Source organism: Peromyscus eremicus, chromosome 5 (assembly GCF_949786415.1).
Source record: "Peromyscus eremicus chromosome 5, PerEre_H2_v1, whole genome shotgun sequence".
In the NCBI taxonomy this organism is placed as follows: domain Eukaryota; kingdom Metazoa; phylum Chordata; class Mammalia; order Rodentia; family Cricetidae; genus Peromyscus; species Peromyscus eremicus.
In genome coordinates this window covers 11414745-11432813 of record NC_081420.1, presented here as the reverse complement: position 1 = coordinate 11432813, position 18069 = coordinate 11414745, and positions in this window count along the sequence as shown.

Genomic DNA, 18069 nt, shown 5'->3' with positions numbered 1-18069 from the left:
AAGAAAGCAGGCAGGTTCAGCAATGGAGACCAGCAAGCAGTTACATGGTGGAGAAAGAGTGAATGTTGGGGGTCTGGGAAAGAGACGGTTTATAGTACCCCTAGAATGGGAGTGGGTAATGGGCAGAGAGGAAGGCCCCAAATGCCCCAGACCACAAGGCCCATGGTCTTTTTTTTTTTTTTTTTTAACCAGGCATTCACACAGCACCCATTCTCTTTCTTTTGCGTGTCACAGGCTTCTTCCTTCATGCTGTGTTCATGAGATGAAGCTCAGGTACGGAAGGGTTTTCAGTCCTTGTCTGCACACTTGCCTGAGCAAGCTTCCCTCCTGTGAAGCCTGGGTGTCTCTTGCAGATTGGCTTCCTTATAAATTAATCTTGATGCTCCCCCCACTCCAGTCTCTACTCTCCTGCGACAGCAGGGAGCATCAATGTTGAACACTGAGACCGGTAGCCACAGGTTCGGCGTCCTTTGCAGGAGACTTCTCAGCAGTCCTGTGAACTCAGAGCTACCAAAGGAGCTCTTCCCCTTGAACCCGGTCCCTGTGACACACCTAACCAAGAGAATTTGGTGGAAATGTTTCACCAAGCCTACCCCTAGCTTTAAGAAAGCCTTGAGGGGACTGGAGAGATGGATCAACAGTAAAGAATACTGGCTGCTCTTCCAGAGGACCCAGGTTCGATTCCCAGCCCCCACATGGCAGCTTACAAACATCTATAACTCCAGTTCTAGGGGATCCACTGCCCTCTCTGGCCTCCTTGGGCATCAGGCACTCGTGATGCACAGATGTACACTCAGGCAAAACATTATATTATATTATGTATAATATATAATATATATGATATAGTATTTTTAAAAAGGTTCCTCACTCAAGCTTCCTCATTCAAGCTCTGAGGGAAGCTATCAGTTATAAAAAGCCCAGTTTCTGCCAGGCAGTGGTGCACACACCTTTAATCCCATCACCTGGGAGGCAGAGGCAGGAGGATCTCTGTGGGTTCCAGACCAGCCTGGTCTACAAAGGGAGATCCAAGGCAGTCAGAGCTGTTACATAGAGAAACCCTGTCTCAAAAAACAACAAAACAAAACAAAACAAAACAAAAAAACAAAAAGAAAGAAAAGAAAAGAAAAAGAAAAAACAAAACAAAACACCCCCCCCCCCCAGTTTCCCTGAGATTTCCGTACTATTTTGCCCTACCATAGCACATGGAGGCCTCTCAGAGGGACACTGAGGCCTCTCTTCAGTAGCACTGGGCAGGATGCTCACAACCGGCACCAAAGAGTCCAGTCACATGAGTGGTCCATCTTAGATGCAGATCACACAGCTCAGGCTAACTGTCCCACTAACATCACACAATGGGGAGTCAAGCTGTCTTCAGCAGGCCCGGCCGAGCATTCAAAATTATGAATGAGGATACTGTAGAGTTATGAACAAATTAATGAGCCAGGTGTAGAGGTGCATGCTCGTCATCCAGCACTAGGGAAGCTGAGGATCCCAGTGAGGAGCCGGCGTGGTCGCATGGTGCATTCTGGTCTCAAACAACAGAGATGAACACATCAATGACTGTTTTTAAAGCACCCAACTCCACAGTCACACTTTTATGGAGCAGACGTACTGGAGAGTCAGCCCGGAGCGGGGCAGGATGTAGCAGTCGGAGAGCTAGCCATGGTGGTGGGATAGGGCTTCCTGTCTTCAGGAGCAGACAGGAGTGAGGAGCAGGGAAGAGTGGGACAGATGGGTGGAGAGTGGATGTCGCTTCTGAACACAGAGACGGTAATTTCATGTCAGCGGACTTCACAGGTTGGAGTAAAGGAGGAGTCCTTCAGAAGACCCTGTGAGAGCCATCTGAGACCAGAGATGGCAGAAATGAGGAATAACTTCCAGAGCACCCTCACACAGGCCGTGTGTGACAGTCTGGAAGGAAAAGACCAGCTATGGAATACCATTCAGCAGACAGGAATGGTGTAGACCACATGCCCAGGGTGGATTTCATGGATATTATTAAAATGTCCCAGCACAAATCTGTCTACTTGAAAGTGGGAGGGTTTTATTTACTTTCTTAAATCTCTTTATCAGTCTTTGAAACAGGCTTCCCCACTGTGTGTGTGTGTGTAGGGGGGTATGTGTGTATGTGTTTGTGTATATGTGTGAGTGTGTGTGTATGAGTGAGTATATGTGTATGTGTGTATGTATGTGTGTGGTGTGTGTATGCATGTGTATGTATATGTGTGAGTATATGTATACGTGAGTGTGAGTGTGAGTGTGTGTGTGTGTGTGTGTGTGTGTGTGATGCTCACATTTGTGCAGATACATCAGGCACCATCTATTCTGTTCACCCCACCCCCTTTTTTCTCTAAGACAGGGTCTCAGTGGCCTGGAGCTTACCCAGCAGTCCAGGCTGGCTGGCCAGGGAGACTCAGGGACTCACCAGTCTCTGCTTCCCCAGCACTAAGATTACAAAACACACTGCCAAACCGCCAAAATAAAATAATTCGAAGTTTAAAAAAGATTCATTAATTTTTATTTTATGTATGAGTACCTTGTGCATGCAGTACCCGAGGAGACTAGAAGAGGACATCTGATCCCCGGACCTGAAATTGTAGCTGAACGGTAGCTGCCATGTGAGTGCTGACTTAGAACCAAACTCCGCTCCTCTGCCAGAACAGCCGGTGCTGTTAACACTGAGCCGTCTTGGGTCTCCTCTTCACTCGGTTTTTATGTTGCTTGTTGCTGCTATTAAGCACATTATCCAACACCGAGCTTCAGCCGCTGCCCCAAGTGGACAGTCTTTCTCCAGTTGATGTCTGTAACGGTTCATCATGTCTCACCTGTGCCTGCTGGGAGCCTCTCTTACCAAATATTTTTGTTCTGTTTTGTTCAGCCACGTTCTTGCCTTCTGGTCCAGCAGCGTGTTCCCAGATCCTGTGTTGGTCTCCCGTGGTGGACACTTATGTACATAAAGCATTATAAGCCGGGGCACCATGTGTAACTTTGAACATGAATTAATTTACAGTATAGTATCTCAAAAAAATTCTAAGAAGAAAGAGTCCATGATTAAAAGATAGGTAAAGTCTTTGCCATGTAAGCATAAGGACTTGAATTTCATCTCTAGCATCTATGTGAGAGCAGGGCATGGGAGTGTGTGTTTATAGTCCTGGTGCTGGAAAGGCAGACACAGCCAGATCCCTGGGGTTTTGCGGGCAAGTGAGAAATCACGTCTTGTAGCCTGAAGTTTCTCCGGATGAATCTCTCTCATGTGTGGTCCAGCAGCCGGTTATAAAATAATCATTCAGAGGCTTATTACAAACTGTATGGCCTATGGTTCAGGATTCTTGTTAGCTAATCCTTACATCTTAACTCAACCCGTTCCTATTACTCTATGTTTGGCCACGTGGCTTCGTGGCATTACCTGTTCTCTCACATCTTGCTTCTGGCGGCAGCATCTCCCTGACTCCACCCTTCTTCTCCGTCTTCAGTTTATATGTACTGCCTAACCTTATTCTGCCTTGCCATTGGCCAAACAGCTGCATTTATCAACCAGTGAGAGTAACACAGATTCACAGCATACAGAAAGACATCCCACAGCAAGGTCTTAAAACGTAGGTGTGCACTGATTGAGGAAGACACACGACATTAACCATTGGTTTCTACATGCTTACACACACAGATAAAACACACACACACACACACACACACACACACACACACACACACACACACAGATAAATGTCTATGCTGTTTTGCTAGAAAATGTCAAAGAAGCCGGGTGGTGGTGGCACACACCTTTAATCCCAGCACTTGGGAGGCAGAGGCAGGAGGATCTCTGTGAGTTCGAGGCCAGCCTGGTCTACAGAGTGAGATCCAGGAAAGACACAAAGCTACAGAGAAACCCTGTCTTGAAAAAAAAAAAGAAAAGAAAAGAAAATATCAAAGAACTAGAGGAGCTTACACTCAGATTGCTGTTAGCAGTAGACAGGAGGCAGCCTCCGTGTTTTATAGTCAGTCCTCAAAGTAAGTTTCTCTTTCTGAACGAACACTTGATACTTTTGCAATTCCATTTTTCTAATTGCTTTAATTCCCCTCCTCTTAAGTAGTTTCATTAAGCAATTTCATTCTTAGCAAATCTTTGCCATGTGTGATTGTATTTGAGGGATTTTTAATCCCAACTTTTACTTTACTTATTATAAAATAATACACACTCAGTTATTTGATGTTATTTTTAGAAAATGAAACTCATCAGAGCAAGTACTGTTTGACTTCATAGAACATGTGCGAAGCAGGTGGGGTCCCTCTGGCTTGTTATTGCAGTTTTGAGCGTGGTCACAGAGTGACATCGATTTTACATAATTAGGCTTTGAAACCTGTTCTCAAAGACAGATTGTAAAACTGTTTTTCTTCTCTTTTTTTTTAATTAACATTTTTTTCCTCTATTTTACATACTGACCAGTTCCCCCTCCCTCCTCTCCTCCTGTTCCCTCCCTGTCTCCACTCTCACCTACCTCCTCCCCTTCTTCCTTCTCCATCTCCATTCAGAAAGGGGCAGGCCTCCACGGACTTGAACAAAGCAGGGCACATCAAGTTGAGGTAGGACCGAGCTCCTCCCCCTACATAAAGGCTGGGTGAGGTAATCCAGCATGGGGAATAGGTTCCCCAAAGCCAGCTAAGCACCAGGGATAGGCCCTGATCTCACTGCTAGGAGTCTTAATACAGACCAAGCTACATAACAGTCACACACATGCAGAGGGCCTAGATCTGTCCCCTGCAGGCTCCCTAACTGCTGGTCCAGAGTCCATTTGCTCCCACAAGCTTAGGTCAGCTGTCTCTGTGAGTTCCTCCAACATGACCGTGACCCCTGGCTCATACAATCCCTCCTCCCTTTCTTCAGGGGAACTCCCAGAGCTCAGCCCAGTGCTGGGCTGTGGATCTCTGCATCTGCTTCCATCAGTTACTGGATAGAGTATCTCTGATGACAATTAGGGTAGTCACTAGTCTGATTACAGTAGATGGCCAGTTCAGGCACCCTCTTCACAATTTCTAGGGGTCTTAGTTGGGGTCATCCTTGTAGATTCCTGGGAGTTTCCTAGGCACCAATCTCCCTAACCCTCAATCCCACCCCCAAACTGCCTCCTGCACCCAGCCTACCCAACCTGCTCCCTCAAGTTCCCATCCCCCCATCCTCTCACCTCCACCCCTAGTTTACCCAGGAGATTTCCCCTTCCCAGGGAAATTCATGAGTCCCTCTTTGGGTCCTCTTTGTTATCTAGCCTCTCTGGAGCTGTGGATTTTAAGTTGGTTATTCTGTACTTTACTCCTAATATCCACTTAGGAGTGCATGCCATGTTTGTCTTTCTGGGTCTGGATTACCTCACTATGTTTGAGCAATTTTGGCATCACTTGAATAAATTTACGGCTTTCTATAGTAATGTCTTGAAAGATAACATGGTTTGAGGTACATCAATATTGCTGTTGAGTTGTTTTTTTTTCCCTTTCTTCATAACTCTTCTAGAATTTGTGTGCTCATGACAGACACAATCACACAAGCCTAGCATAAGAATAAAAACCAGAAAATATTCCATTTAATCATTTTCTTCTGCCAACTTTTTTGGGGTGTGGTACGTATGTTTTTGCACAAATGAGGAGGTGTGTGTGCATATGGAGGTTGATGTCGAGACTCACCCTTGATATCTATCCTGTTCATCGAGCAGAATCTCACAGTCAGACTCAGAGCTCACTGATACTAGTGTGACTCTCCAGCTTGCTCTGGGGAGTCCCTGTCTCTACCATCCTAGGCTGGAATGATTGGCAGGCTGTCACACCTACTCAGCATTACCTGGACTTCTAAAAAATCTTAACATAGGTTCTCACACTTGTGCAACCTAAAGGATAAGACATCTTCCCAGTCTTCTTCCATTTTAAAGAAATAACTCTTGTCCATGGCGACCGAAAAATATGCTCATTTGTTAAAATGTTTCACCCATCAGTTGTATGTAAAGCAAATAAGAAATACTCAAAGAAATATGCATTAAAATGTATGGGTGCTTAGGTTATGGAATATGGTACCAAAGGCTTTTTCAACTATTAGTTTTCACACTATGGTTAACACATGCTTCCAGCATAGTTCAAATGAAAGGTTACCTACTGAATGATTTAGTTGAATAAACTTTAACCATTCAGCTTATTTCCAACCAGATCATGTTATCTTGAACAGACATAAAGTGACCAAAGTAGAGGGGACCCAGCTAGTCCACACAAAGTCAGTGGTCCTCCCATTGTTTCAATGGTCATGTTTGTTAGTGTCTCTCCAGGAAAAGTCACACAACAGAGATGTGACCTTTGCCATAAAAAAGAGAGAAATAAACAAGCATTGTGGTGGTTTGAATAAGAATGGCCCCCATTGGTTCATATATTTGAATGCTTAGTCATTAGGGAACGGCACTATTTGAGAAGGATTAGGAAGTGTGGCCATGCTGGGAGTAGGTGTGGCCTTGTTGGAGGAGATATGTCATTGGGAGTAGGCCTTGGTGTTTTAAAAAACCCATACTAGATCTAGGTAGCAATCTCTCTCTCTCTCTCTCTCTCTCTCTCTGGATTAGATGTAGCTCCCAACTACTTCTCCAGCGCCATGCCTGCCATACCATGCTCCCTTCCATGATGATAATGAGCTAAGCTTCCAAAACCATAAGCAAGGCCCAATTAAACGCTTTTTCTTTTAAGAGTTGCCATAGTCATGGGGTCTCTTCACAGCAGCAGAACAGTGGATGAAGACAAGCACCAATACCCAAAGGACTAAGACAGGAAAGAGGTCATGGTGAATTTAACCTTTGATGATCTCTCAAGGTACATCACCAGCAGAGAGCGGTCTGGTCTACAGAGGTCTTGGAGTAGAAAGATCCATTTTTACATTACTGCAATCCCCAAATGTGATCCCTGTGCCAGAAATATGGACTACCCTCAAGTCATGTTAGAAACTTGGGGCTCTGTGGCCTGACCCTTGCCTTCTGGGTCAACATTTGAATTTCAACAAGGTGGTCTCATATTATAGATCAAAGAGGCTTTGGCTTGTCAGCAGGTCAGGGAGAGCAGGCCTGGAGCCACAGGTCCTGGAGGCTGGACGAAGCTGTAGGGACAAATTCCCTACTACAGTCCAGCCAACTGTAGTCTTGGAGGATGAGGTAGGAAAGTGTCTCCTCCTCCCCACCACCACCACCACCACCACCACCACCGCCGCCGCCACCACCACCACCGCCACCACCACCGCCACCGAAGGCTTGCTTGAGGGATCTTGTCTACGGTAAAAGCCTCAGATACAGGGAGTTTTCATGAGTCTTTTCTCTGGCAGTTCTTCACTTTCCAACTCCAGAGCTAGGCTCTGGACTCCTCCTCTTGTTCTCCTCTGTCCTGGCTCCTGTGGTAGCCCAGGAATGGCAGAATTTATGGAGATGCCAGCTGGGTCCTGAGTGGGTTAGGTGAAAACACAGGACCAGTTGAGGAAGAGCTGTCAAGTCTGGTAGGGGAGGACAGTGATGGGTCCACCAAAAGTCACCAGAAGTCACGGTCAGGTCCTTTTGTGTCTGCAGAGGTAAAAAAGTACCTAACAGGAAAGTCTGTCTTTTCCTGGTTGCTAGGGGGACCTTTGCAGGCCACCACTGCCTTCCCTCTGCATCCTTTAGCTGGGTTTTCTGTTTCTTTTGAGGGCTGCCAGGGTGGCACTAACAGCTATCCGCTGTCTGCTCTGTGGCTCCTTGCCCTGGAGCTGGAGTCTACCTGCTGTTAAAAAGTTCCCAGGACATGGGGTGGCAGGACCCATCCCCAACAAAAGCTGTTGAGCATTTTGTGTGTCTCAGCACCCAAAGCACCCACTGAGGCAGAAGCTGTGGGTCAGCAGGCCATGTGTACTGTGCCTGCATGCTCCATCAGCCCAGTAGGACAGGTACTGCCCTGACATGCTGTTCACAGGAATGCCTCCATAGGACTTTAAGCTTTGCTTCAGCACCAAGCCAGAGCTCACGAGCTGAGGAATCCCCTGTCCCCAGGCTATGCAGAGAAGCCTAACTGTACCTCAGATTGTGCTCGGGTTACATCTCAGTTTCTCTCTCACTGAGACTCAGCATTATTCATTCACAGGACTCCACAGACTGGGCTGTTTGTAGCAATCTTTCCCTTCCATTCCCCAAACACTCTTATTGCTTAAGACACATTTGAATGCGAAATCAAAGCGAAAAGTAGCTATCCTGAAATTCTCATGCAGTCGGTTGCCCTAGAAAAAAAATAGAAGTATTTAGATAACGCACTAGATGTGGTGGTGGATGCCTATAATCCCGGCATTTGAGAAGTGAAGGCAGAAGGATTTAAGTTCAAGGTCACCCTTGGCTGCTTGGCAAGTTGGTGACCAGCCTGTGCTACACAGGCTCCTGTCCCAAAGAGTAAAAGACAAATGTTTGGTTATCATCCTCCCATTTTAATTCTCCTTCAGGAATATTTTTTTAACAGATAAGGATGTGTTTACTGTATTAGCCTTATAATGTTTATGTATGTGCTACAGAAATGCTTTTACGTGTTTTAAATAACCAAAGTCAAAACACCACCTAATTATTGACCTTTGATACGGCAAACTTAACAAAAGTAGAAAAATCAAGTTCTTTCCAAATTCCAAGAATATGGTTTTCCATTATGGAAAGTGTGTTTACCACATTTTAGTCAATAAGAACATTGCCTCTTCCTTGGGGGATAAAAATGGACCTTTCTGACCTCCACAGTAGGGATTATGAAACGTTCTGTGTGTCCAGTTTTTTTAAAGCTTCATAAAGTGAAATCCAAAACTGTAACTGAACAGTTTGGAGACAGATGACTAATTTCCTAAACTATTTTTGGATTTTTCCCTTCATCCTTTGCAGCTTCCAGAGAAAATTTCCCTGTGAAGTCTGCTGCCCCCTCAAACCCCCTTCTCCCCTGAGTGATAGGAAGTGAAGGGTTTCTAGGGGAACCAGTAAAAATGCCCCCACCCCCACCCGGGGCACTGCCTCCTATTCACTGGGAAGGAATGTGGTCATGCTTTCGGAGCCAAGGTTAGTCTAAAGGAATGTCCATAAGCTACCTCTGCATTACATCAGGGGATCGTGCCCGAAATCCATGGAGACTTTCCGAAACAGTCCGCTCACCACTCCCAGGCTTGCTCAGTGTTTACACGCTTCTGCACGAAATTGAAAGGGCCAGTGAACTAGTGTGCAATACCAAGGGGGTATTGAAATCCAACGCGCATCCTACCATGCGCTAAGGCTGAGAAATACAGCCACAGTGCAAAGCTGCCTGAGTCATCTGAAACCGTGGTGGGAATTTCTCCCTCAGCCCATTCATTGAAGCAAATGTTAGTGGACACTGAAGGCTGAGCAAAAGAGCAGTGCAAAGACACCCTGAGGTGAAAATGTCCAGCCCCAACACCGAGACAGAAGACACTGGCTGCTCACAGGCAGTGAGGTGGCTCTAGCTTACTCTGTACCTCCTGGTGTGGTGGCTTCAGGGGAGGTAATGCTATGAATCGGAACTCAGTCCACGTGCCTTAGCACACTGATATGTTGAGCTTGCATAACTCTGGAAAAGTGAGCTTGGAGTGTGGGGTGGGGAGCCCTGTGAAGAAGACTTAAAAGGGAAACCAGGTATGAGTTCTGATGAGCCAATGTCTTCTGAGACCTTCTATTCGATTGTAACCGCTTCACATTCCCCTGCAGAGCTCCTGCCCCGATGATCACGGGGGCCAGCCTCCACCCCTGGCTTCTTTTCCCAATGAGCTCAGAAGCAAACAGCTCCTTGCTGTGCCTTACAGATTTTCTACCTTGGCCCGTCTGGCCATGTCCACACTCAGTGTCTGTTCTCTTTCCAGCTGCTTCCAGTCCGGCACACCCACCCTCTTCTCCAGGTATTCAAATGAAAGAGGTTGTCTGCTCTGCATCCTGAACTATTCCATGGGACCATGGGGCAGGCTGGTGCCAGGCTTCATTCCCACAGGCCATCACCTGTACCTTTGGGGACCCCCTGCTAGCCCTCAGCTGCCCTTTGAGCACAGGACTAGCAGACAGGTAGGGCTGTCCACATGCCGCTGAGGGCTGATGAAGGGATGGAGTCTCAGACATGGGAAGGAAGAGAGAGTGATTAAACAGAATCACAGAAAGGTCTAAGGGAGCATTTAAAGCTAAGTGAGGAAGTGACTGTTCTGAGAATCCAGGGAAATTATCAAAACCCCAACATTTCCCCCAAGCTCTCTTGTGCTCAGCAGTCAGACCTCTTTGGGAAACACATCTGGATTGCTGTCACTAACACTTTCTTTTGCTTTCTTTCTTTCTTCCTTCCTTCCTTTCTTTCTTCCTTCCTTCCTTTCTTCCTTTCTTTCTTTTTTCTTTTTTCTTTTTTTTTTTTTGTAGGCCCTGGCTCTACAGTGTTCTTGGTGCTGGCCTTTTCTATTACCGTGTCTCTGTAGGTGGTGGTTTGGATGAGAATGGCTCATGTATTTGAATGCTTGATCTCCAGTTGGTGGAACTGTTTGGGAAGGATTAGGGGGTGTGGCCTAGTTGGAGAATGTGTGTCACTAAAGGCAGGCTTTGGGGTTTAAAAAGATCATCCCCAGTGTATTTTTCTCCTGCCTTGTGGCTGTGGCTCAAGATGTAAGCTCTCAGCTACTGTTCCAGTATTAAACCTGCCTGCCAGTTAGTTACCCTGCTCCCTACCATGATGGTCCTGGACTCTGACCCTCTGAAACTATAAGTCCCTAAGTAAACTCTTTCTTCCATAAGTTGCCTTGGGCATGGGTCTTATCACAGCAGTAGAAAAGTAACTCAGACACTGTCCATGCCTTCTTGTGTCACCCACTTCCTGCTTTATTAGAAGTCCCCCTTCTCAGGCATCACTGTTCCAGGAGACCTCAGCTGAGTTAAAGGGACGTGAGTACCCCCTCCTTCTCTTTGGGCATGCTCTGTTGATTACTGTCATCATTACTGCAATGCTGGGGGTGGACCCAGGGCCCTGCAGGTGCTAAGCAAGGCTCTTCTACTGAGTTCTACCTCCAAACCCATGTTATTATCATTATTTTCCCATATCATTTTTGTCTGAATCATGTGACAGAAAGATTTATCCAGGGCTGGCAAGCAGGCTAAGTGGGTAAAGGTGCTTGCTGCCAAGCCTGGTGATCTGAGTTCAACCCCCAGGACCCACTTGATGGCAGGTGAGCATTGACTCCTACATGTAGTCATCTGACCTCTATACATGTGTTGTCACGCACACCCTACAACAATCTGCACAAATAAACGCATAAGCATTCATTTTTAAAAATAAAGTCTTGCCGGGCGGTGGTGGCGCACGCCTTTAATCCCAGCACTCGGGAGGCAGAGCCAGGCGGATCTCTGTGAGTTCGAGGCCAGCCTGGACTACCAAGTGAGTTCCAGGAAAGGCGCAAAGCTACACAGAGAAACCCTGTCTCGAAAAACCAAAAAAAAAAAATAAATAAAAAAAAATAAAGTCTTACGAAGAGTCCCCTCTGCCCCTAAAAGATTCAGTGTGGAATTCCTAAAAAATAAGATTTTTTAAAAAAAATATAATACAAGTATTAAAATCAGAAAGTTAGCATTGATATAAAGTTATCTAATTTCCAGACCTTACTTAAATGTCAACATATGTCCCTCACCACAAAAGAAAAAAAAAAAAACTTCCGTGCTTGAGATCTCACGTCAGAGGTAGGTTTGTGTCCTTGAATCTGGACAGACTGGCTTTTTGGCTTTCATGAGACTAGGATGTTAAGGCTATTTGCTTTGTTAAATGTCCCTTGGTGTGGATTAAACCAAGAACCAGAGCACCATCTTTGGCAATGGTCAGCTTGATCATGTGATTTTCAATGGCTGCGTGTATCAGCAGCTGAAGGCTGAGGAGTAGCAGGAACAGCAACCTCACTCGTCCTAGACTCTTCTTTTGGTGGTGGCTGTTTCCAAAGATCAACAGTGATCCAAAAATAGTGGAAAATTCTAGAAATAAGCACCATGCAAGGCTCAGGGCCACTGAGATGAGTGGAGCCAGGTTCTATCCACAACCTGGAATCAAGTGCCCTTTGCCAGGTGTGGGGTGTGGTTTTGCAGAACGAGCTGTAGGAATTCCAGTAAAGGGCCATTAGAAGTCACTGGAATTAATCTCTTGTTTGCGCATCTGCAACAGTTTCAGAGTGGAGACTTTCTCAAATTCACGGTCGCTTTGAACTGAATGTGTGCTTGGCTCTGATTGACAAAGGGTAAGTGGAATCCTTACCTTGTGGGTAAGTGGCAGGGGCCGGCTTTTCTTTGGGGACATCCTAAGGGAGCAGGATAATCCCATCCCACCTCTGACAAGTGCAAAGCCATGAGGATTCCTTGGCAAAAACCTAAGCCCCATCCCAAAAAACACATGTTCTAGAACAATGGCTCTCACAGCCATTGCTCATGTCTCCACTGATGACTTCTGGGCATAACATTGATTGCCACGACCACAGAACTGTGTTTTGTCTCCGTCTTCTGAAGCAGACCTCTTCAGAGTCTTAGTTCCCATGCTTACCGTGGAGCACAGTGAAGCCTGCAGCTACCAGGCCCTACAATGAAGGATAAACAGCCAAGCAGATGGGTTTTGTCATATGCCTAAGTTCCGTCCCCATAGGGCAACCACAACAAAAGCTCTAAGCCAATGTGCTCATCTACCCAGAAGATGACCTCAACCTACAGAGGAAGAAGTGAGTCTGCACTTGGATTTTTGAACCCCCACTGTGTCTTGGGATGGCTCCCTTTGCTGTTGCATTTTATCAGGAAGCCTTGGAATGAGGCTCCGGTCTGGATTTCTGTGGCTTTGGTCAAAGATGTTCACAGGGACAGGCTGCCAGGCCACATGCTCTTCTTCGTGGGTGGGCAAAGGTTCACCCAGGACAGTTACTGGCCTTTTGCAGCCCTTTCCCAGCCTGTACACTGAGCCCTTCTCCAGAAAGAACACAAAACTGAGTATGTGCAAAGAAAACAGATGTACTGCCCATACACCAACAACTCTGCTATATTAATAGATTACCACAGTCAACTGGACTCCCTTAGGGACCTTGGGGTCTGTCCTTCTGAGCTATTTGTGCTGTGTCTGCCTTTTCCCTGGGCTTCTTGCGGGACCAGCTGGGTAACTTACATATAAGGTCATGGAGCTCTGATGACCCTGTGGGGGTGGGCTTGCCCCAGCTGGTACCCTGTGCCGCTGAACTTGGGAGTGTGGAACATGTGACCTAGAGACAAACCCATGCGACCCAACTTTTCAGATGGATCAACAGAAGTTCAGTGAAGGCCATGCTTGTTACTTTTCTCCTGGCTGCAATGAAATACGTGATGAAGGAGCTTCATTTGTCTTTGGAGCCCCTCCGTGCCTGTCAGATGCCGTGTGTGTGTGTGTGTGTGTGTGTGTGTGTGTGTGTGTGTGTGAATGTTTGTCCCCGAGGTCCTCTCAGTCTGCAGACATGCACTGATTTCTCCAGGAGGTAATGACTAAGTTTATTAAGGAACTTGCCCTTGAGGTGTTGAGGGGTTGGTTATGACATGCTGAAGCTTTATTCCCCCAAAGGTAAGTCTTCATTGACAAGAAAGTTAATGCCAAAACACTTGACAGAAAACCTTAGACTCCAGAACAAAATATAATCAGCTTATATATGTTGTGACCAATGCTTTCAATAGGGTGAAAAAATAATCCATTAGAAATGAGTGAACTCAAATCTGTAAAATAGCATACTCACCCCTGGCTTTTTTCATTTTTTGATTATTTTTTTTTAATTTTTGAGATTATAATATAATCATATCAATTCCCCCTTTCCCTTTCCCCCCTCCAAACCCTCCCATATAATCATCTTTGCTCTCTTTCGAATACTTGGCTTCTGTTTTAGTTAATTGTTGTACATGCATATGTGTATATATATACATTCCTAAGTGTAATCTGCTCAGACTGTACAATGTTTCTTGTATGTATATTTTCAGGGGCTGACCACTTGGTATTGGATAATCAGCTAGTGGGCTCTTGGCCTGGAGAAGACTAGTTCTCCCATTCTGTGAGTTTCTTAGTCACCTGTAGTTCTTTGTGTGGGGTTGAGGCCTCTTGGGCTTTCCCTGGTCCACATTGGCCTGCCTGTTGTCACTGTCCTTGTTTAGACTGCCATGTCAGTGAGACTTCATGGGTGTGGCTTCTGACGTCAGTAGGAGACACAGTCTCACAGCAAACTCCCCGATCTAGCTCTTACAGCCTTTCCACTCTCTTGTCCACAATGGTCCCTAAGCCTTAGTGAGGGTGTGTTTTATAGATGTATCCACTGGGACTGGGCTCCACAACTCTGCATTTTGATGGGTTGTAGTTTTCTATAATGGTTTCTGTCTGTTGCAAAGAAAAGTTTATTTGATGAGTGATTAGGACTGCATTTATCTGTGGATATAAAGACAAATATTTAGAATGTAGTTAGGGATTATGCTGGTTTAGTGAACTGGTGAATTGAGGTTCCTCTAAGACCCATGACTTTACTCTCCCCGGGTAGCTGGTTAGGTTTCTGGCACCAGGCACAGTTCCCCTCTTGTTGAGTTGGTGTTAAGTCCAATTAGAGACCTGTTGGTTGCTGCTGTGGTGTCCACACCACGGCTGCACCCTGAAGGTTACAGTGCCATGCTGGGTCTGCTGTGGTTCACAGATGCCATAGCTGGGTAGAACTGTTGGCGGTTTCCCGCCTTTGGAAGCTTGCATAGCATCTATCATGAATGCTAGTCCTCATGGAGGAGGCCTTCAGGAAAGTTCCAGCTCAGGGGCCCTGGGCCCTGTCTCTGAAGTGATTGGTGTCTTCAGCAATAGGGACTTATCTTCCGCCTCGGGCAGGCAACCAAAGGCAATAGCAATAGTCTGCAATATTTTGAGAGTCTCTTGAACAACCCTGACCAACATCTCAGAAAGGGGCTTCTCATGCTTGATGTTGTTGCGAGTTTTGTTGTTGTTGTTGTTGTTAGGTGGTCTTTGGATCCTGGAGGGAACATTGTCAGCCCAGATGAGAAAATTTCATTTAAACTATGTATGAATATTTACATATAGACTTTTATATATTGCAGGGTTTTTAGGTAGATAGTTAATAGTTTGATTCCTTATGACTTCTGCAGAAATTCTTACATTATTTTACACTCTTCCCTCCCTAATTAGAGCCCCCTTCTCTTCCTTTCTTCTGATCAGATTAATTGCACCCCACTATTTCCCTCTCTACTGCCCCCAACTCTCCTACCCTGGCAGCGGTCCCTTTGTGCTCTCCCTGTTTCTGCAATTACGCCAGGATATGCACTCACATCTGAAGACCTTGAGCTAGGAGCCTCTGAGGAGAGAGACATGCGATGTTTGTCCTTCTGGGTCTGGGCTGCCTCACTCAGGATGATCCTTTCTGGCTCCATCCGTTTACCTGAAAAGTTCATCTTTCTTTACATTCCATGGTGTACGTATACTACATTTTCCTTATCCGTTCCTCAGCTGAAGGACAGTTAGGTGGTTTCCATTTCCTAGCTATTGTGACTAGAGCAGCAGTGAGCATGGCTGAGCAGGAATCTGCGGAGTAGGGTGTCCAGTCCTGTGGGTGTATGTCAAGGGGTGGTATAGCTGGGTCATAGGATGGGTTTAGTTCTAACATTTAGGAAGTTCTCCACACTGGTCCCCACAGTGGTTCCAGTTGTTTGCAGTCCCACCGACACTGAGTGAGACTTGCTTCCCCTCCCATCCCCTCCAGCATCTGTTGCTTGTTGCTGTGTTGATCTTTACCATTCTAATTGGTGTTAGATAAAACCTCACAGTTGTTTTGATTTGAATTTCCCCAGTTGCTAGAAATGATGAACATTTTTCTGAGACATTTCTTAATCACTTTCTTTCTTCCTTTGAGAACTCTGTTCAGGTCCCAAGGCCATTTTTCTTGAACGGGTTATTTTTTTTTAATTCTTCGATTTTGAGTATATATATATATATATATATATATATATATATATATATATATATGATATTAATTCCCTGTCAGATGAATAGCTGGTAAAGATTCTCTCCCATTCTGTGGGTTTCTGTTTTACCTGGTTGATTGTTTCTTTAGCTGCACAGAAGCTTTTTAGTTTTAGGATGTCCCACCTGTTAATTGTTGGTCTTAATTCTTGGGCAAATGAAGTTTTATTCAGAATGTCCTTTGTAGGGTACTACCCTACATTTTCTTCTAGAAATTTCGGTGTTTCAAGTTTCACATTTAGGTCTTAATCCATTTGAAATTTGTCTTGTGCAGGGTGATAGACACAGTCACCCTTCTACATATGGACGTCCAGATTTCCCAGCACCATGGTGGAGATGCTCTCTTCTCTTCATGTTTTGGCATCTTGTCAAACACTGAGTGGCTGAAGTTGTGTGTGCTCAGGTTTGGGTTTTCAGTTTTGTTCTGTTGGCTAACATGTCTGTTTTGTACCAGTACCATATTGATTTTGTTACTATGGCTCTACAATATATCTTAAGATCTGGAATTGTAAGTCCTATAGAATTGTTCATTTTATTCAGGATTATTTTGGCTATCTGGGGTCTTTTGTGGTTCCATATAAATTTTAGGATAGTTTTTTTTTCTATTTCTGTGAAGAATGAAATGAGGATTTTGACTGGAATTGTATTGCATTATAAATATCTTTTGGTAAAATTGTCATTTTTATAATGTTAATTCCACCAATCCATTAGCATGAGATATCTTTCTGTTTTCTAATGTCATTACCTCTTTCTTTAGAGGTTTCAGATTTTCACTGTAGAGGCCCTTCATTTCCTTGGTTAGGTATATTCCTAGACAGTTGATTTTCTTCAAGGCCAGTGTGAATGGGAGCATGTCCATGGTCTCCCTCTCTGTACACTTATTGTCAGGGTATAGAAAAGCTATTGATTTGTTCAAGGTAAGTCTGCATTTTGCCACATTGCTGAATTTGTTTATCATTTCTAGAAGTTTTCTGGTAGGAGTTTTGGGATCTCTAATGTCTAGCATCGTATCATCTGCAAATAGGGATAGTCTGACTTCTTCTTTCCCTGTCTGTATCCCTTTCATTTCCTTGTCCTGCTTTATTGCTCCTGCTAGTTCTTGGAGCACAATATTAAAAAGAGTGGGGATGGTGGACAGCTCTGTCTCATTCCTAACTTCAGTGAGATTGTGACTTCAGTGAGATTGTGTCAAGCTTTCCCCCCTCTTTAGGACGATGTTGGTTGTGGGTTTCTCATGTACAGCTTTTATGATGTTGAGGCAATGTTCCCTCAAGTCCTGTATTCTCTAAGGCTTTTACCTTAGGATGTGTTGTATTTTTGTCAAAGGCCTTTCTGTGTCTGTTGAGATGATCATGTGACTTAAGTTTGGGTCTTCTCTCTTTTTCTGTTGGTTAGTTGGGCTAAGGACTTGCCGATCTTATAAATCTTCCCAAAGAACCGGCTCTTAGATTCATTGATTATTTATTGTTTTCTTTGTTCTGTTTTTATTGATTTCTGTTCTCAGTTTTATTATTTCTTGCCACCAACTGGGTTTGGATTTGCTTTTTTTTCTTTTTCAAATGTTTCACTTGTGTTTGTGCTCTTTTTGATTTTTAATGGAAGCACTTAGCATTGTAAATCTCTCGGCTTTCACACTGCTTTCAATGTGTCCCAAAGCTTTGGTTGTGTTGTTTCCATTTTTATTTATTAATTTATTAATTAACTTTTTCCCAATCAAATAACAATTCCTCCTTTCTCCCCACCTTCCAGTCCCTTCCCAGTCCCTGAACTGCCACCACCCACTCCTCCTTTCTCTTCAGAAAAGTGCAGACCTCCCATGTATATCAGCCAGCCACGGTCTAGAGGAGGGAGAGACAGTTTTCTTCAGGGATCTGGTCTCCAGTAGGCTGACCATGCTCTGGTGGACGGCCCTGTACTCATGCCTACATGGTCAGCATTCACTGGACTCAGTAACTTATAAGGGGGAAGAGGATGAAATTGAAAGAGAAACATGGGGAGGAGAATCTGGGTGGAGCTGGAGCAGGTGGTGGTGGCTGGATCAAA